This window comes from Oryza sativa, chromosome 10 (genome assembly GCF_034140825.1).
Source record: "Oryza sativa Japonica Group chromosome 10, ASM3414082v1".
NCBI classification, from domain to species: domain Eukaryota; kingdom Viridiplantae; phylum Streptophyta; class Magnoliopsida; order Poales; family Poaceae; genus Oryza; species Oryza sativa.
In genome coordinates this window covers 10464820-10486375 of record NC_089044.1, presented here as the reverse complement: position 1 = coordinate 10486375, position 21556 = coordinate 10464820, and the positions used below count along the sequence as shown (strand labels likewise).

The 21556-nt window shown below is 38.3% G+C and overlaps 3 long non-coding RNA genes across 3 annotated transcripts; all 3 read left to right on the top strand.

Annotated features, from left to right (window-relative positions):
- The first annotated feature begins 6288 nt into the window (after positions 1-6288).
- On the top strand, positions 6289-7056 carry LOC107279158 (uncharacterized). Its single transcript, XR_001540502.3, has 2 exons — positions 6289-6435; positions 6703-7056. It is a non-coding gene; the product is annotated as an uncharacterized lncRNA (long non-coding RNA).
- Positions 7057-14368: 7312 nt separating this feature from the next.
- On the top strand, positions 14369-15149 carry LOC107279167 (uncharacterized). Its single transcript, XR_001540510.3, has 2 exons — positions 14369-14512; positions 14873-15149. It is a non-coding gene; the product is annotated as an uncharacterized lncRNA (long non-coding RNA).
- Positions 15150-19865: 4716 nt separating this feature from the next.
- Positions 19866-20589, top strand: LOC112936694 (uncharacterized). Its single transcript, XR_003239113.2, has 2 exons — positions 19866-19999; positions 20310-20589. It is a non-coding gene; the product is annotated as an uncharacterized lncRNA (long non-coding RNA).
- The last annotated feature ends 967 nt before the right edge of the window (positions 20590-21556 follow it).

Sequence of the window (21556 nt, the reverse complement as noted above, 5' to 3'; positions counted from 1 at the left end):
GGAGAAAAGGGGAGGGGTTGCTGGCTATTTATAGGTCGCGGAGAGGCGGTTTCCGAAGGCGGTTGTAGAGGTAGTCGTCGACTCGGCCACGGCGACGCTGTCGTGAAGGAAGAAAAGACGGCGCCGCTTCGTCTCTGGATTGGTCGACGACGGTGATTCGTTCCAGGGACTGACGTCGACGGTATGAGGTGGCGGATGACGTCGGCAACGATTTCTTAGCGTCGACGGCAAGCTAGCGGCGGCGGCGGTAGGATTGTGGGCGACGGCGCACCGATGGCGCACGGCGGCGGCGTCCACAGAGAAGGATGGAACGGCTGCTTCTGTGCGGTGGGGCCGGCTGGGCTAATTGGGCCGATTTGTACTGAGGAAAGGAAAAGGAGGAAAAGGAGAATTCGGCCCAAACATAGAAGGAAGAAAGTCTAATTTTTCCTGGGGCTGAATAATTTGATTTAGAGGAGAATTTGTATTTGGAAGGAATTTGAATAGAAGATTTTGAAAGGAAAATATATTTGGAGATAATTTGAATAGGTAAGGTTGAAAGGAAATTATATTTGGATCTAATTTCCAAAAGAGATATTTTCTAATTTGAGTGCAAAATTTTTGGAAGTGGAATATGGTGGAATTTAATGCACTCAAATGAGAGGGGAATTAACAATATAATTCCTCAATATACATATATGTTTGGAGGAGAATGGTTGGAGGAAAAATAAATAGGATTTGAATCCTAAATTTGATAGTAGAAGTATTTGAAGAATTATTTGTGGCTAATAGGGAAAGTTGAGTGAAGAATATAAATTGGTATTTTCTTAGCACAAGAGCAATTATTCACAATAGTTGCAATAATACTATTCTTGTGCCAAGAGGAAATCAAGCCACGGGAATTAAATTGGTGGCTAGATCAAAAGGAGGAATTTGGACATTTAGATCGAGAATCAAAGGATGGGTTTAAGATCAAAGAATGGGCTAACAATTAATTCCAATAAAATTGGAATTACTTTGTTTTAGGTTCTAGGACAATATGGGAAGGTTTCTTGGACCATAATTCATAAAAAAATAGAAAGAGTTTTCAAACTAAATTTGAATAAAAGAATCTTAGTCAAAAGAAGGTTTTTAAATTAAAATCAGATCAAGAAACACCTTAATTTAACCAACTATATTTTTAAATGAAAAACACAAAAGAAGTTGAATACCAGAAAGAGATTTTTATGCAAGTTAGTTTTAGAAGGTCACTCTAATTGTATTTTCCTAGGTTTAGGAAGTTATTAAGAACATAAAAAGCGGCATGATGCAGGATTAGAAAATGGTTAGTTTTCGGTATGTTACACCCCTTCTCCTCTATTCTCTTCTCCCCGACGTGCCCAAGCGAGCGAGGAGCAAAGGCGATGGTAACGATAGTATGCTGGTCCGGCGAAGAGAATGTCACGTAACTACGCAGCTCCGTCAATTCATCGGCTAGGGTGCGGTGCGCAAGTAGCGGAGCTGTCGCGACGACAAGGAGGAGCTGGCAAGCGTGAGCCAAGGCACACGCGGGCAAGGATTAGTCTCGGGTGGTGACGGTGGTGATGCCGCTTCCTGGTGAAGGGTCGTGCAATACCATGCAGCTCTTCCTGGTGACTTAAGGCTCTGTACTCTAGTAAGTAACCGGATTGTTGAGAGCTTAATTGATTTTTTGGAATTTGGGAATGATGGTCTCTAGGGTTTCTTGAATTTGGGAATTTAGTTGAGGTTTTTCGAATTGAGGATCTAGGGAGTTTCAATCTGCTTCATCCCTAATATCCCTCTCTGAGTTTCTTAGATTTAGCCTCCAATCTGACATCCCCTCTTTTTAATTTCTAGCCGAACCTCGGCCTTTATCCTCTGGGCAATGGATCTGCCTACAGCTGCCCGTAGCAAGCCATACGCTGTCGCCGCCTAGAAAGTACCATGTCACATATTAAGCCATCTGCAGACCAGTCGCCACTACCAATATTGTCATTAATCACCAAAACTACACAAAAGAGTCTACATGCTTTCACATGCGATGACCCAACAATAGCAACGGCTAACCTCCTCCTAATTTGGCTTTCCCACTAGTTTTATTGCTCCACTACACATTCCAACAACAGCACTGTGACCTTTCCATTTCAGCACATTTTGGTTTCCGAATTCGATGCACCACTCCCCATTCTGAGAACCCTCCGCGGCCTCATGTATAGTCTGCTCTAGGTTTAGGGTGATTTCTTGGCCAAACTTTTTTAAATTCTGACAGGGAGCAGCATAAGTAAAAACTTCCTGGTGGTTTGCACCGAATATACGTAGCACATGTGAGAAAATCTAATTGTTGTATTTTGCTGTTTTCTAATCTATTAGATCGACCCTCTCATGGGGTATATATAGGAGTACATAGAAGATAGAGACTTGGAGTACAATACAAGTAAGAGTAGATAGAGACTTGGAGTACAATACTTCTAACATTCCCCCTTAGTCGTAATGGGAGCGAAGCGAACAATTACGACTAGATTTGAAATCTTTTATTTCTTCATCTTCTTTGACTCACCATCATCGGTTCAATCTCTGATGGACGGTCCTCCACTTGGTGCATGCGTCCCCTTCTGTGTCGTCCCTTGACTCTTCTTTATTCCCTCCCGTAGTCATAGCGGGAGTGCCGTGGACGATACCGATGACACGGACGCTTTGACTGGAGTTTCCGTCAATGATTTTTGTTGTTGACGTATGTCGATGTAGCCGATCATGTAGTAGCCGTGGTCATAGTAGTCATGGTAGTTGGTGTAGCCGCAAATAGCCGAAGGGGAAAAAAATATTTATGCCGTGGTGTCAAGACGAAAACTGCAATTGTTAGCATCTTGCACCTTGTAGATATCAAAGGATGCCATTGGGAACGTCTTGTATATGTGAGAGGACGTCATTGGCTTTGAGGCCACCACTTTGGTTGGTCCTTCTGCATCGCGTAGCAGTCATCACAATAGTGATGCCGAGTTGAAGCAGTCGTTGTCGTTGTAGATGACGTGATCGATGCCGTCATCGGTGACGCGGTCGTTGCCGTTGTAGAGGATGCGGTTGATGTCGTCGATGATGAAGCGTCTTGCAGATTAATCTGTCAGAGGACGCGAGGTGTCCATATATGTGGACGAGTCAGCGGTGGCGTGTTACCATGTTGATGAAGATAACCAGCGAAGTAGGATCGGTGAAGACGATTATTTCTTGTTGATCGATCTGATGCTTGAATTGGCTACAGATTGGTGGATGATGGTTGTGATTGCTTCTTCTACTCAGAAGGATCATAGGCTTTTATGTGGCTAATGAAGGAATTGATCTAATGCTAATATTGGTAAAAGAGTAAAATGCACTATGGGTACTAAAACTTGTAATGTGGGTTCACTTTAGTCACTAATCTTATAAATTGCTCAAACAAGCAAGTCAACTTGTAAAAATATTATAGAATATATGTAACATGAAGTATTTTTGTTAAATTAAAAACCCTATTTGTGGTAACGTTTATAAATGAAATTAATATGGCATCAAACTTAGCACATGATCATCCCACTTAGCATATGTTTTCTGTGATTTGCACCTTGGAAACAAGATAGGTGTCTTGTTTGAGCAATTTGCATGATAAGTGACTTAATCACACCCAACAAAACAAGTTGTGGTACTGCTGGTGTACTTTACTCTTGGTAAAATCTAATCTATGGATTATTTGTGGTAGCTAATGATGTGGCGGTGCCCCCAGGGAGATTATGGAGATCTCATCTACCCGGAGCGACGCGCGGACGGAAAGTACGATCGGATTAATCGGCGTTGGTATGCGGCTCTGATACCATGTGAGAAAATCTAATTGTTGTATTTTTGGTGTTTTCTAATATTCTATTAGATTGACCCTCTCATGGGGTATATATAGGAGTACATAGAAGATAGAGACTTGGAGTAAAATACAAGTAAGAGTAGATTTATCTTTGGGATTCTATCTCTAGGATATATCTTATCTCTAGGATTCTATCTGTAAGATATATATATCTTATCTCTATATTTGTATTTGACTATTATCCTAACTAACATATCTATACTTCTAACAGCGCCAATGCCATTGTCCGGTTGTGCCGATGATGCAGCACACCTGTGGCACAACCAATGTCAGTAACCTACAGGAAGTCATTGAGCATATGCCCATGCATATGAGAGCTTCGCAGGTTGGAACTTGCAATGGTTTCTGGTGGCCCACGGAAACAAATATGGTCAATTGAATATCAGAGTTGGAGAGTTGTTGGTTCCTGTTACTAATCCATAGCGATATGTTCAGTGCCAGTTCATAGCAGTACCACCACCGATTCTTATGGCCATTTTTGGAGAAGCGTATTCTGTTCCATTGGCCTTGTGCACGGCTTCAAAAGCAGACCTAGGTTAGATTTTCTATTTTATTAAACATGAAAATGTTTGTTTTATTTTTGCACAAAGGGCAACAATGAACTTAGCATATGCAATGATTGTCTGCCAATGCTAAATTCATTTTGTTAAGCTTCAATTGTGTACAAAACAAGACAAACTGTCACTTTCGTATTCCCAAGAAAAAGAAGGCTTTGAGACAAGTCTATATATACCCTGTTCAGTGTTGCCATATTTTGCCCATATCAGAAAGCAAGAAGTATAGAGAAAGTAGAGAAAACAAACTGATACTCTCAAAGTTTTGGTTCACTCAGCCATGGATCAGAGGCATGCTACTCTTTGCTTTCTCCTAGCACTTGTGTTGATTGGCAATGCTTCTTTTGCTACTGGTTTTGTGCACAACTTCTCTCTCTTTTTATATCTCTTTTTCTGTCTCTCTGTGGATGTTAACAATCTATACTGCCAAATGTTTTTTTATGTTATTCCATTATTTGTGATTATTATGGTGCGAGGTGCATGTTAAATTTACTAATGGATTGATCTTTATGTGTTATCTATATATTTTACCAGGAGAATGCTGGGAAACAACATCTTATAGTCCAATCTGTCTAGGACTTTTGTGCAAGGCGACTTGCTGGATTGGTGCGAAAGCAATAAACACAAAAGTCATGGAAGCCACATGTAAAGGATCAGTGGTTAAGTGGGTGTGTCACTGTCGTTATTGTGACAAAAAATAGATTTGAATGTTGAAAGAGAACTATTGGAAACATATATAACCCCATGCATGTACTTTACATTTTTATGACACTCTTCATGGATGGGATCAATAATGTCAATCCATGCGTGTGTGTTTTGTTAGTCTCATCTGTGAGTAGATAATCTCACTACTCAATGCATGTAAGAGGAAATGAGTGAGTTGAGTTCTACTCCCACTGTTTTTTATATGAGGTTGATTAGTTCATTTTTAAATAATCCTAAATGATAATGGAGGGATTACAGATTAATGCTGTAAATTGTAAAAAGCCATTTAAGTATGACTCCAGGTTGCATCACACATGTAGCTCTATGTGTGTGGATGTAGGTATGCACACATATCGTTCATTTCGTCTTCTTGCTCTCTTTGTCAATGTTCCCATCTTCCAATTTTTTGGTCTTTCTCAGGAAGTCAAAACAGAGACATCATTTGGTGTGCTCATGGTTTTAATGAAAGGCAAAGCCCATTTTCTTTTGCATCACAAGTTTATACTAGCTTCCACTATGGCATGTCATGTGTATGTCACCTCTCATATAGTTCCTGGATAAAGACTACAAAACCTGATAAATTATCTCTAGGGCTCAGAAACATTGTTTTTTCCCCTAGCAAAGCTTGTGACAAATTATCTTTAGGCCTCAGAAACATTTTTTGTTCTGACAAAGCTTGTGACTAGGTGTATCCACCACCCTTGGCCAGATCAGTTCTTTTTTTTCCCATACTAACCAAACAATGGCCAGAAAAAAAAAGTTCTCCCTTTGATCAAAATATTTCAATCAGAATACGCAAAAGACTGGCATTTTGGAATTATCTATTTGTCATGTTTTAGTTGCTTATTTTTTTCATCTCTATCCATTTTTCTAACTTTATCAATATGCAAAATGATTCATAATAATTTGTTTTCCTATTGTTGTGAAACAGAGATTGTTCTAAACAAAACTTTTATGAAACTGCACTTTGTGGTTTATACCTTGGTATGGAAATAAATTATCATATATACCAGTATAGGAATACATCTAGCTAAATCCATGCCATAAAAAAAGCAAACAAAACATACTCGTTGTAGTTATCTAATAGCACTTGGACTGTTGTCTTTCCCATAAAAAGACTACTGAGTCATCACTATATATATCCTCCTGGTGTAGCAGCATTTTGCCCATATCAGAAAGAAAGAAGTAGACGGAGAGTAGAGAAAACAAACAAAATAAGCTCAAAGTTTTGGTTCATAGCCATGGATGGGAGGCATGTTATCCTTGGCCTTCTCATAGCACTTGTGTTCGTTGGCAATGCTTCTTTTGTTATTGGTTTGTGCTCCGCTATTCTCTCTCCCTCTCTCTCTATATCTATCTAATTCTGCATGTTAAGATTGCCTTATGGCTATTTTTGTTGGATATTCCAGTGTCAAACATATTCGATGTCATTAATACTCCCTCAGTTTTTTTATGTTGGTCAGTTCATTCTTGAACTAACAAACATCATATAAAAAAAAGGGATGGAGGGAGTGTGATACGAGATGCACGATAACTTAAGAAATATGTGGATGTTTATGTGTTATCTATATATTCTTGCAGGAGAATGCTGGGAAACAACATCTAGTAGTCCAATATGTGTGGGGTTTATGTGCAAGGCTACTTGCTGGATTGGTGCAAAAGCAACAAATGGGAAAGTCATAGAAGCCACATGTACTGGATCAGTGATCAAGAGCGAGTGTTACTGTCGTTATTGTGACAAAAACTAGAGTTGAAATTATGTTGAACCAGATGTACCAGAGACATGTATCAAATCCCCATGTATGTACTTTACATTGGGATGAAACTCTCTATAGATGTGATATCAATAATGGTGATGCATGCATGTGTGTAGTTTGTATCAGATGTGATAATATCAAAATAGAATACATGTAAGAGTTGAGTGAGTTGACATTATGCTTCTGTGCGACTAGTACTGTTGTGAAATGTCATAAGCCATTTAAGCATATGTCCAGGTTGCATCATACACCTGGGTATCTTTATATCTACTGTCATATTGCTCATACGTTGCAACATGATTTTAATTAAAGAATATCATGAACCTGATTATTGCTGTGATTTTCATTTTGTGTTTTATATATATATAGGGATGCGCTAAACCACACCCTGGGTGCGTTATAACTAAAACGCTCCCCTTACATACACCCCACCCACCCAACCCCCCCCCCCCCCATCCCCCCAAAACCCCGCACTCCTTCTCCCATCCCAATTTTTCCCGCAGTCGATACCCTTTGCTTCGTTCTTTTTTTCTTTTTTTCATTTTTCCCCTTCCACACTTTGTTCCGCTTGTCCCTCAGTCCGCTCCCTCGTAGGCCTGTACGCCTATAAGTAATATGATTACTGTAGCCATTTACCAAAGAGTAAAGGGATTGCTAATAGGCCCTCTCTAGATGGGCCTGTAAGTAAAAGATTTACTCGCGCTTAAGCCCGTGAGTAAAATAATTACTAACATCTTAAATAAGGCCCTATAGGGAACCGTACTACTGATCGTTATAATTTTTATCCTCGATGGATCATTTACAATAGAAATACCTGCATTTCTCTTTATTTTTCACAATTTAATCTTGCTAATAACACAGTAAATAGATTACTATTTGGACAATTTAATCTCTTTAATAACTCAGTAAATAGATTACTATTTGGACGGGTGCTTCTCTCAATAATAAATCAGTCCCACTCATGGTCTTTAGTAAATAAATTATTACACACGAAATATACTAAGTACGTCTCCCTATCAGTAAATAAATTACTCTTTGGTTATACACAATTTTTACTATGGTGTTTTATCAGTAAATAAATTTCTCACAATTTAGCAGTAAAAACTTTTGATTTAGCAACAAATATTACTCTAGTAAATGGATTACTTTTAATCTAGCCATTGGTTTTTTTTTACTTTTCCATGCTTCACTCAGTAAATTGATTACTTTTGATATAGCCATACCAACAATGACTCTGGTATTCTCTTGGTAAATAAATTACTCCCAGATAAAAACGTACTAACACATCGCTCTAACAACAAATTTACTTCAATCTTCTCTCATAAAAATAAATTACTCCCTGGCTACTACAGTAACATATTTACCAAGCCAAAAATAAATTACAGCTACATTTCATGTTTACAAAGACTCGGGGGTACACATACATATTGATTGTACAAATGAAAAAACTAGATGTTGCTGCTCCAATTGGATCGGCGGAGGACAAATCGTAGCCGACGATGGCGCATGTGCCAACAACCGTAGAAGTTTTGTTTGGAGGCCTTGTCCCAGCCTGCAATCAAACATTTTGTTTGGAGGCCTTGTCCCAGCCTGCAATCAAACATTGTGCAATTAAGCGAAATCGAAACCAAGATCAATCAATATTCCCACACTTGAGAATAGAGACGAACTAAAGCATTACTGCACACTCAGATGATGGTGTTGGTAGTGCTAAGTACTGATTTTTGACAATGCAGAAAAACAACGATGGGACACTGTTATGTATATCATCCTGTAGATTTAAGTTGTGAATATCTATATTTTTATCCTGAAGATTTATTTATTTTTTCATGATGCAGATGTTCAGTTCCTGTCGCAACACCGAATTTTCACAAGCTGTGTGAACTGATGACACATACATGTGGACACATGAACACTCATTTAATATTAATTTTACATAGAAGGCATGACTAATTACCGACAAATCTTTCATGATTAATTTCATCCTGCATGAGGCACACATGCACATGATCAATCGATCTGAGATCTTACTTAAAGCAGAAACCATGCCAATTTTCACTCTTTATAAAATAAATACCTAGTTAATTGATGCATGAGGACATGAATTGTTGTCCATGAAATTTAGGATAGATTCTGATACTATCTAGATAGGTACAGTCGTACAGAGTCATCTGGATCAACTAAAAACACTTAATCCATAGCCTTTATATACGATTGCCAGTGCTCCGGTAGGACATGCCAGTATCAACTAAAAAGATTCTTCTGTAATTGCAGTCAAAGGCATGAAAAACTAGAAACTAGAATTTGTGAAGAAAGGCTAACAGAGTAAACAAGCGTAGAGAAATTAAGAACAGGGAGTGCATGCGATCGTCAACGAAATATGCAGCTAGATCAGCACACAGCAAGATTGATGGCCTACACTGGTTCTGAGAAAGGAGCTGAGCGCTGGCTTTCCTCCCTCCACTCCATCTGCCAGGCAGCACTGCCTCGTCCTCCACAGTCCACACGGCTCCGTGGAGAAGGTTGATGTTGGATCTGACTCACCTCAGTGAGAACTTGGGAAACGTGTGTGCTCTGATCGGGAAACCTGCAAATCTATGGAAACAATAAAATTTGGGTGCACTTTCGTTTGCATTCTGAATATATGCACATGAAAACAGGAGCAAGGGAAAAATCCATAAGCATGGAAAGGAAAGTAAAAAAAAAGCACGAGAAAGAGGATCAGATCGGCATGGCAAAGCCTAGTCTAAGATCCGTTACCTTTTCATGGGAGTGGAGCTTGGGTCAGCGACGGGCCTGGTTCTTAAATCGATGTCCATCACGGCAATTTCTTGGCATGTTGCACGGACCGCTGCCTCCTCCTTCCTCATGCATCGCACAATGGAGAAGATCGACACAACCACCACCATGCGTCGCTGCCTCCTCCTTTCTCATGTGCCGCTGCCCTATGCCGTCGTGTGCCACCTTCAGCAAGTGAACATCGGTGCCAGGATGGGAGAGGATCAGAGGAGAAAGAAGAGACCGAAGGGGGGAAGAGATGGGAAGGGGGAACAAACAGGGTGGGAACCTGTTCGCCATCGCCATTGACCGTAGATGCGCCGCTATCTCCGACCGATTTCACCCATAACCCGCCACTGGAGGATGCCGCCGCCACCAACCTTCGCCCGTGCTCTCTCCCTCTTGCTCGATCCGGGAAAAACAACGTGGAAGTGGATGATATCAGATCCAGGAAAATAGGATCGATGGTTGGTTGGTTGTATCCTAATATGAATATACGCATAATAGCTAAGTAAATAGATTACTGGTGATTTAGTTCGGTGCGGTAGTACGTTATGCCTATGGAGAGGGGGTGGGGTGGTGTACGGGGAGGGGGGGGGGGTGGGTTGCGTTTTAATACAACGCACCCCATCTGTATAGTGTATACGTGTGTATATATATATATATATCATTTTTAGTTCCTACGTATATTTGTTACTAACATGTGAGTCCTCTAACTCTACAGTTTTTTCCATTCCAAAAACAGTAGTGGATTTAGTGGCAAGTGATTGATATGTAGAACCTCTGACCCCACACTATCTTTTTCTTTATTAAGAAAGTAGGGAGTTTGTGGTTGGGATGATCACAGATTCACCACCGACCCTGCTCTATATTAAAAGAGTATAGATATCTACTTACACCGACCCTGCTTTTGTACTCCCTTAGTCAATACCCACTATCTTTGTTTTTGTCTTTTCTCAGGAAGTCCTCAACAACATCACTTGTGAGCTCATGGATTTAATGAATAGGAAAGAGCTTTTCGTTGCATTCTTTATTCTGCGTTGTTGTTAGTTTTTTTTCTTGAAATAAGCAAAACTCCATCTTGCCCTTAGTCATGTTTGTTTTCAGTTCAGATGTACATCCCTATTGAAATGAATGGCATAGTTATAGTGAATGCCGATTCTTACGGAAAAATTGATAAAGCCAAGCTAAAATGTATTCATTTGTTCAGCCAACTCCCATGTTCTGTTGTTGCAAATCTTTATATCTATTTTCATATTGCTCATATGCTATGATGTGATTTTAACTAAAAGAATATCATTAACCTGATTATTGCTATATTTTCATTTTGTGTATATATATATATATATATATATCAGTTTTTAAATTTTGCCTATATTTGTTAGTAACATGTGAGTCCTCTAAGCCCATATTTTTTTTCCTTTTCCAAAATAGTGGTGGAATTAGTACCAAGTGGTTGACATGTAGATCCTCTGACCCCACGCTATCCTTTTCTTTTACTTAGAAAGTAGGAAGTTTGTGGTTGGGATGGTCATAGATTCACCACCATCCCTGCTCTGTTTTAAATTATTATAGATATATATATCTACTTACACTGTTCATAATTCGTTTTTATATTCCCTTAGTCAATACCCGTTAACTTCCATTTTTTGGTCTTTTCTCAGGAATTCCACAACGGCATCACTAGGTGAGCTCATGGTTGAATGGCAAAGCTCTATTCCTTGCATTCTGTCTTATACGGTGCTGTTACTTTTCTTTGTCGAGATAAGAAAACTCCATCTTGCCCTTAATCTTTTTTTTGTTGTTTTCAGTTCAGGTATTCGCCCCTGTTGAAATGAATGCCATAGTTATAGGGGCAGTCGATTCCTATGGAAAATGGATCAAGCCAGTTAAAATGTATTCATCTATTCAGCCAACTCAATATTCTACTCTTGCAAATGTTAAAATTGCCTTATGGCTATTTTTGTGGTGATATTCCAGTGTTCGAACATATTCAATGTAATTAATACTTTCTACTTGTATGTTGGCCAGTTCATCCTTTTTATATGACATCAGTGATCAAGTGCGAGTGGTACTATCGTTTTTGTGACAAAAATTAGAGTTGAAATTAAGTTGAACCATATGTACTTCAGACATATATCAAATCCCCATTATTGTACTTTGTATTTGGACGAAACTCTTTATGGATGTGATATCAATAATGATGATGTATGCATGCATGTTTGTGTGATATGTAGCAGATATGTTAATGTCAAAATAGAATACATCTAAGAGAAAGTGAGAGAGTTTAGTTCAGGCTTTTGTTCTGCTAGGTTGTGAAATGTTAAAAGCCATTTAAGCAACGTGATTTTAACTTAAAAAAAAGCATTAACCCGATTATCACTATTATTTTCTTTTTTTAAGATAATAGAATATATTTCCAGCTTTTACTCAACGAGCTATAATCAATTATTGCACCAATTTGCCCATAAGCGTTCACACGCCAAGGAGTCCACAAAAACACCCCAATTTAACATAAAGCAAACACAATATCTGCATATCTTATTTCTTGTATATATCATTTTTCAATATCTGCATGTATTTCTTACTAACGTGTGAGTCCTTTGACCCCGACAGTTCTTTTTCCTTTCCAAAAAGAGTAGAGAGTTTAAATAAGAAGGTAGTAGAAAAGTTTATGTTGTGTTCTTTCCACTGTGTTTCCAACTCATCTCTCTCGTTTTTCACGCGCATGCTTTTCAAACTACTAAATGATATGTGTTTTGTAAAAAGTTAAAAGTTGCTTTAAAAATCATATTAATCTATTTTTCAAATTTTATAGCTAAAACTTAATTAATCATGCGTTAATCTATCGCTCCATTTTGCGTGCGGAGGGGAGGGGTTCCCAAACCCTCCAAAAGAACACAGCAACCCACAATATTATTTCCTTTCAATAAAAGAAAGTACTCCCTCCGTCCCATTTTAAGTTCAACCATAAGTTTCCATGCCTAACTTTAACTGTCTGTCTTATTTAAAAATTTTTTATAATTAGTATTTTTATTGGTATGAGATGATAAAACATGAATAGAATGTGACTTATGTTTTTAATTTTTTTAAAAAAAATTTCAAATAAAACGGACGGTCAAACTTGTGCACGAAAAATCATGGCTGCACTTAAAATGAGACAGAGGGAGTAGGAAGTTGGTGGTTGTGATGGTGATAGATTCATCATTGCCACAGCTCCATTTTCCATTTTAAAGGAGTATAGATATATGCTTGCACGGTTCATGATTTCGTCTTTATGCTCCTTAGCTAATGCTCACTATCTTTTAATTCTTTGGCGTTTCTCAAGCAGTCCACAACGACATCACTCGATGACCGGCAAAGCTCATTTCCTTGCCTTCTGTCTTCTGCGGTGTTGTTACTTTTCATCTTTGAAATAAGAAGAATTCAAAGTTGCCCCTTTCTGTTTCAGGTTTTCGTCACTCTTGAAATGAATGGCATAGTGCTAGTTGTTGTCTATTGCTACGGAAAAATTTTATCAAGCAAGCTAAAATGTAGTATTAATCTGTTGTGAATCTAGACGAATTCTTTTTCATTTTTCATCATGAACCTTTCAACCCAAAAGAACACAAGATGTGAAAAAAATAATGTGAATCTCTGGTCTACCCCAGATCGCCCTTAGAGAAATCGCTATCAAATTGACCGACGATACGTATGCTTCTGGGCAAATGGTACATGCCTCATCACAGGTCGACACGGCCACTGCACTTTAGTACCCACCGCTATTGCCAATGTCTCTAGCTATGCTTAATTAGTCACCGTAAGCAGGCAAGGCCTGGTGGTTGTTGGTGTTGGGGGAAAAGGTGATGACATGGCTTGACCCAAGCGGTATTCACCTGGTGCATTTGGTTTCCTATTTGTCAAACTAGTTGATACCATGTGATGCTGTTAGAGTTGATATGAAACAAAATAAACAATCTATACAAATGTCAATAGGGTACACATTGCTGTGGTTATTTATATGAAACAAAATAGACAATTGAAGCAAGTGCCTCACGTACACTGAGGTTAGTAGGTTGTAACCATATATAAATAGAAATAGATGATTAATTACTGATTTTTTTTCTCATGTATAAATCACGTTTTTCGACACCAAATCAGAATCCAATAATTCGTACTTATGTCTTTTCTTGTTGTGTTGAAACAAAGTATGGTGTGATCTACATTGTTAAAGAAATTTTACTTTGTTGTCTATATATTGGTATGGAAAAACTGTACGATCCATATTCAGTCTATGTTCAGTCTATGCAAAAACCAAGCAAACAAGAAGTTTCTATATTATGCAAGTACACTAGTGCAAATTTATCTATGGTTGGTGCAAGTTTTAGATGGCTGAAAGAAAGAAAATTATCAAGTGTCTGAAAAATAGAAAAACTATTATTTTAAATATTAGACATTGCAAAACAACAAAGATAGAGGTAGGTATTATTAAAGGCACATCGATAATGCCCCACCTCTCATGATGTTTCAAAGATGACCTACCCTATTTTCTGCATTTATGATTGTATACGCATGCCATGCCAATCTTTAGCACTCACCAAAGTGTCTCGTCTCTACATCCATAGTCAAAATGATGACTTCCTCTTCATCATCGTCATTGCTGATGGAGTGTATTTTATATTGTTTCCTATCCAAGAAAAAATAAAATATATACTCAACTATAAACCGAGAAGAGATGTGTATAGCAAGGGTGTCACTGCTTCATATATAGAAAAGGGGTGATAAGAAACTGTAACCCTTCTTCGACATGATTGCTAAATATTGGAACCTTTGGTTCTTCTTGCTTCTTGTGTTACTGCTGGATTCAACATTGGCAGGTATATGATATTTCTCGAGTATGTGATCCTCTGTACTGGGTGATCCGTTTCTGCAATCCGATAGCCACAGATTTGATTGAATTCTCAAATTTTTCGGAATGGTACTGACAGCCATATAGACAGTCTGGAAAACTCTCTAGTGATTCTTGTGCCATGCATGTTTTGCAGAAAGCAACTAATTTAATTCATATACATTTCTTCTGTTCACAATTAACTCTGTATCACATATTCGAATGCTAATTCCAAAAGGTTATTTTCTTACTGGAAAGATTACTCTAGCAGTACAGTTCCACCTATTTCATCAGTCAATGCGAAAGAACTAATTAAGAAGCTTTTTTTTTCCTTTTTTTTTTTTTGCAGAGAAGTACTGTCACGAACTTGTTGGCTGGGAACTGTTGTGCATCGACCGGACCTGCAAGTTTAGCTGTTCGGTTGGTGCTGTTCTGCAGGGAGGAAAAATGCAGGAATACTGGTGTGGAGGCTGGCACAATTGTCATTGCTTGTACTGCCTTTAGATATATATATAGCTTCATGCTTATGCAAGGGAATAGTTAATATCCACAATAAGCTCTTTGCATGGAGTTTCTCATGTGGGCGGGTGTGTTCTTTGATAATTTAAATAAAGCAAAATTTGGTATATAGCATCCAAAAAACTTGTAATTAGCAGGGGACACCGCAAGAACACGTATCTATTGTAGGCCACTGTAGAAAACTGGTAATTAACTGATGGGTACACAAGGCATTATTTTGTTATTTTCAAATAAAATGAAGAGAGAAATATCCGTTAAAGACAAGTTTGCAGATGGGGCTCTCGTGGTAGAAGGGGCGACGGAGTGGCGGCTTACCGTAGCCAGGAAAGGGAGTAGGTGGCACAGTGGCCGAAGTCACCGCAGAACGGCAGCACGTAGAAAGTGAGAGCTCTCCATTTTTACCCACAACTGAGCTCTCCGAGCCCTCTTCTTCCCTATCTATCTCTCTCTCTCTCTCTTGATCCCTCAACCATTCTAGCCGCCAGTCGATCTCCCTCACTGAGTCCTTGTTGGCAAAACACTCGTGCCACCCGCTTTGCCTTGTCAGAGTGACTCTGTTTCCCTAGTTTCCTGTTTCTTTAGCCACCCTATCAAGCATCTATCATCACTATTGGTATTTATTACGAATACAGATAAATCCACAGATGCATGGATACCGTTGTAGAATTTCAGCCATGAGTATTTCCAAGGGTATACTATTTATATTTCCGAAGGGAAGGCGGCAGTATAAAGATATGTTTATATCTCTTTTATCAATCTATAATTAATTTACTATAATCTAAACATGGGTTAGGATAATGATTGATAAGGTAGTGGACACACAGGAGATTCACCTCTAATAGAATATCTAGTAGGAAATAGCTTAAGGAAACTACGATTCATCTATACTTCTCTACTAATCATGTCTAGTATACACTTAACATATATATACTTACAACATAGGACTTAGTTCCAAGCACCCAGGTACTACCGAGAGACCACTCCCTGCTAGTCTGCCAGCGTGGTTATGGCGCTTATGCAATCTTATGTTATACCCGAACGTGAAGGAATACAAAGGACAGAGAGAGTTGTGACCACCTGCTACCAACCTCCCTTTCCGTGGGGCACACCTGCATCCAACGACATTTATCTAGCCTAAGCATCATGATTATGCTAGTAAATTATATCACTAACTCCCCAGGACTCTCACCCTACAGATGAACAAGTAGGAGCTAGAAAAACCTATAAAGGTCATTGGAGCATTATCGTAGCTTGGGTTGACAAACCTAGGATGAAGCGGATATACAAAGTAGATACCACTCATAGAAAATATACTCAATAAGGAATTATATAACCATGCGCATAAATAAATAAAGAAGGTTATTCTGTGAATACAACTAAAGTCTTACACAAAGAAGAGAGTACTAGAGACATACCCAGAACACCGAGACGACTAAGCTTTATTCCTACTAGAAACTATAGAAAATACAAAGTGGAAGACTGAATTTGCTCCTTGAAGTGTGTGTTGTGAAGTGAGAAGTTCCACCCCTTAAATAGGCTTCAATAACGGTTGATTAAGGCGGTTGTAGGGCACCGACCTATAGTAACTGCATTAGGAGTGCCTCTAGAGCGTCCATGTGGAAGGAGGGGATGAACGGCGCCAGCCAGGGTTGGGCCGAACCAGGCCAACTGTCATTCCCCACCAACTTTGGTGAGGGATGACAGGTGGGCTCCTTAGTCGATTTTTAGTGGGTTAGTCCCATTTCAAGTCGGTTTGAGCTGACCTGTGGGCCCCTCAATCTTTGTGCTTTCACGTGATTTGCCAGAAATGCTTGCCGGCCTCATTTCTCCTTCACTTTAGTGTATAATTCCTGCATCCATGTTAATTCTCTAATCCTAATACAACTACATTATTTATTAGTATACCTGTAAGAAATGCTAATTTTTCTTTGATTAATTGTGCTAGTTGGCAATCAAAATTGTACTTAACAACTGTCAAGTGTCACCTACCTTGCCGGCCAGGGCTGAGTTTTGCCTTCACTGTTCTGGCTTCCTCCCCAACTCCCTCTGCTTGTAGCTGCTTTTTCCCTCGATGTAAGCAAAAAGTAACATGTTCTGCCACTGACATCGTCGTTCCTCAGCTATTGGAGCAACGACGTCCATTCCCTCTCGCTCCTCTTGTTTCCCTGGAGAATGAAGAAGGTAGGAAGAAGAAGGAGAGAGAAAAATAAAAAGAAAAGAAAAGGTCCCAGTATGAGATTGAGGCTCGATTGGTTTCAATGGGTAGAGCTACATCCACAGCTGTTTCTATCTCCAATTCCTCTTGGATATGATAAAATAATGTCATGGGTGTCTAGGAGCTGATTACAATTTTTTTTCAGTGTCCTATAGCAACAACGTGTTCATGCGGTATCTTTCAAATAATTACACATTTTTGGATATAATGTATAAAATTTGACCTCCAAACACGTCTGGGGTTTTGATATTCAGCTCTGGCAACAAAGTTAAGGTCGATAGTAGGGAAAATATGTGGTGAAAACCACATATGTAGTGGAAACTTGGAAACTGCCGTTGGATCGAAAAATGGATGTCCGAGATTCGTCCACATCATTATGAGTAAAAATTTTACTCACGGTTTTATTCACGAGTCGTGAACGAATCTCAGACGTCCATTTTTCGATCCAACATTAGTTTCCAAGTTTCCACCATATATGTGGTTTCCACCACATATTTTCCCCCAATAGTAGATGTCAAATTGCATCTCTTTGCCTTTTTTGCGTTCTTCCTATACATTTTGCTATGAGATTTCTTATTTATTACTTCCTCCCTCCCATATTAACTTCATTTTTAGCCCATTTGATTTGTCCCGAAATAAGTTTATTTCTAGAGTAATCAATAAATCGAAGTTTGTGAAAATAGGTAATAATTATATTGGGAGTAGATAAAGTGATGAATAGTTGTATTGAGATTTAATAAAGTTGGGATGAATGTCTTTTCGATTTTGTATTCGTATGTGTATGATGGGTGAAAAATGAATTTATTTTAGGACTAAAGTAGTAACTCTTGGATAAAGGTGGATTTATTGATCTTAGACAATTGTTTTTAAGATAATACAATTACAGTAACACGTCACTATTCTTAGTCTTATTTATTAATTACACGCTCAGTATGTGATACATACCGGCGGCCGACAGTGATGAAAGGGAAGGACTTGCTCTCCGAGATGAGGAGAGTGGTGGCTTGTGATACGGGGAGAGGTAGTGGCATGGAAATCGCCAGAGATTTGGAGAGACCCAGATACAGTGCACCGGCGAATTTTCCGGTTTGCTCGGATGGCCGATGGTTCAAGCAGTGCACGATACATTGTTCTCTCCAGTTTTTATTGATAAAGGGAATCATTGTCGCATGTGTGGCTTTGTGAATCCAAGGTGACAAGGTAGAGCGCTAGGACGGAGAGGCAAAGAGATGAGAGGGGGGCGACCTATGGTGTTGGGTGCGGGTGAGCAGTGAGGGTGCGTTCGGGGTGCGGGGGGAGGCAATGCAGTTGGATTGAGGAGGCTGGGATGTGATAGGCTTGGACTCAAATAAGTGTTCCATGTGGGCTAAATTTGGATTGTTCAATTGAGTCAGATCGAATGCCTAACAAAAACTAGGTGACGTGAAAGCTGGTGAACGATATAATAATTGTTATTATCTGTACTAAGTGGGATATTTGGTATAGATTTATATATATCTTGTTACTTATTCTTTACCCTGTCATAGTACTGATTCGTCCTTCTGTTTGGACACCCTCTACACTTGAAGGAATTTAAAAGTTTTTATAGCATTCCTACATCAAGAAAACATTTAAATATTTTCATTCTCATGGATTCATGTATTTCTTATTTTACTAGTACCCATATACGTGGAGGGAATACAGGATCGGATGATTTGATTTTGATTTATATGGGTCAAATTGATTTTGATTATTACATAGATGGAATGAAATAATAGTGTATTGATGGCTATTCAACGGTTACCAAGACAGGTCATGCATGAAAAGACCACCAATGGCCATTGGATGTGGTTGATCGGACGGATCAGAGCTTTCCATGTGAAAGTTGGTTTGTTTTTTAAGGGAGAATAGCTACTTTTGTCCTTAAAGTTTCTCTATAGGATCAGTTTAGTTCCTAACCTTTTAAATGGTCCAAAGAAATCCTTAAACTTTGTCATAAGGCTTAGTATAGTCCTTGGGTCCACCAAAATCATCATATGGATATGCCATGTCATCATTCATGCAAAATCGATGATGAATTGTCTAATTTACCCTTACGTATATTATAGAAAAATAAATATAAGTGTGAATTAGACATAACCATAGAAAAAAATTCTTCTCCTTTTTTTCACCCTTTTGAGGTATATTTTTGCTCTAACATATACCATATATTTTTTAGCTTTTTTCTTTTGTTTTTATTTTCCTATGATATATGTAAGGGTAAATTAGACAAATCATATAGATTTTGCATAGGAAGGTGACGTGGCATGTCCATGTGGTGATTTTGGTGGGACCAAGGACTATATCAGCCCACATGACAAATTTAAAGGACTTGTTTAGACAATATAAAATATTAAGGACTAAAATGACCTAGGAGCGGAACTTTAGGGATCATTTTGGCTATTCTCCCGTTTTTTAACATAATTAACTATTTCTACAGAAACAAAAGTAAAGAATTCATTGACAACAGCTATGTGCCAGTTGTAGGTGAATGGTCATATGTTAATTTTGCCAGCCCCGCAGCATTAATCAGCTCTGGATTTGCTCTCCTGAATGATAGTCTATATAAAGAGGTTCTCCTGTGTCCTCTCGGGAACATATAATTCTTGTACTACAGTTGACACTGAAAGTCTAGCACACTCGATCGATCAGCAATGGACGCGAGAGCTGCGACATTTTTCTTTCTACTCCTTGTTGTATTTCAGGGAAATCCATGTTCTGCTGGTTAGTTCTCCCTTTTATCTGTTTCTCCCTCTCTCTTTCGATCTTCATCGATCTATCGATCCTTCTTCTATCCATAAAATAACTGATACCTCCCTTCATTTTTACAATTGAGAATTTTTTAGTTCGTCTGAAAAAAATAAAACCCTGGTGTTGGAAAAATTTTGTTTTTTATATCTCTTTTCTGCAACATAAGTATTATATCATGCTCATAGAACTGTAGAGCATATGGATACCAATTCGGATTACAGGATATATGAACCAAAAAGTGTGTTTTTCAGATTGATTTTTATAAATTTGTGTACGTTTGCAGACGATACATGCATCTACACTAGTGCCCATCTGGTAACGTGTGTGACACCGGTTTGCAAGTTCGCGTGCGTGGTGGACGCACGGGCCCATCATGCCAAGTACAGGAATGGATGGTGTAAGGGATTTTTCAATGGCGTTTGCACATGCCAACTTTGCTATGACTAAAGCGAGAGACCGCTGCCATGTTTACAAAGATGTAATAATCCTCTGATCTGATCAAGGGGAAATATATGTAATATTTCAAGGATATTTGGAATTCTGTGTGTGGATGCACGCATGCACTTGTGTGGTGTGGACCTGAACATTATATTTATTATTGTGACCTGTTCCCAGTGAAAATAAGTTTGCTTTAATTTTGATATATCTTCGCGTCATTTGGATATGACTGAATTTTTATCATACGTGCACACGTGTATTTCCTAAAATCCTTGTAGATACATACTAATAGGGAAACCCTCCTAATTAAGTTTCCCGTCGGACAATTATTTGTAAACTAGGAAGAAAGCCCGCACAGATACACGGATAATTTATTTGTTGTTTATAAAAAAGAATATTAAAATAAATCATAAGTTACCATATTCATTTTAAGAACCATATAGATTACCTTATAATTGTAAAATAAAGATATATTTATACTCTAAAATAAACCATAGACTTTGATATACTAAGTGATAGTGCCTATTATATTCAAGCAAAATTCACTTTGTTCTGGTTTTACGTAAAATAGCATATCACCATCCTTCTCAACACATACAAGTTAATGTGGGTTTAGATTTTTTTTCTTTTACTTTTCATCTAAGTCACCAATACATGTTCGTGGGTAATATCCCATTGGAATAATTCATATTGTAAATATTATTTGTGCTAATTTTATTAACACTATTTACATCAAAATGACATAATTGTATAAGGATATAATATGTTTCCAAGTGACATTTTTTTATTGTAAGTATGTTTTTTTTATGAATACTAGTGTGTATTCATAGGGTGGTTATGCACACGTTTCTATGAGCGTCTACAATTTTGTTTTACATAATTAGTAAAAACAAATATTTTCAAAAAGTTTGGTGTAATGGCATGAAGCAACGGCACGATGGTGTGACTTTTTCGACAACATCACAGAGAGTTTCACTATAGATATATATAATTTGAGGAAAACTTTAGTGCTGCAAAGAAAGAAACATAAAACTACAGACGGAACATATCATATATGCACTCTTCCTTTTTTTTCTTTTTGATACATCTTGT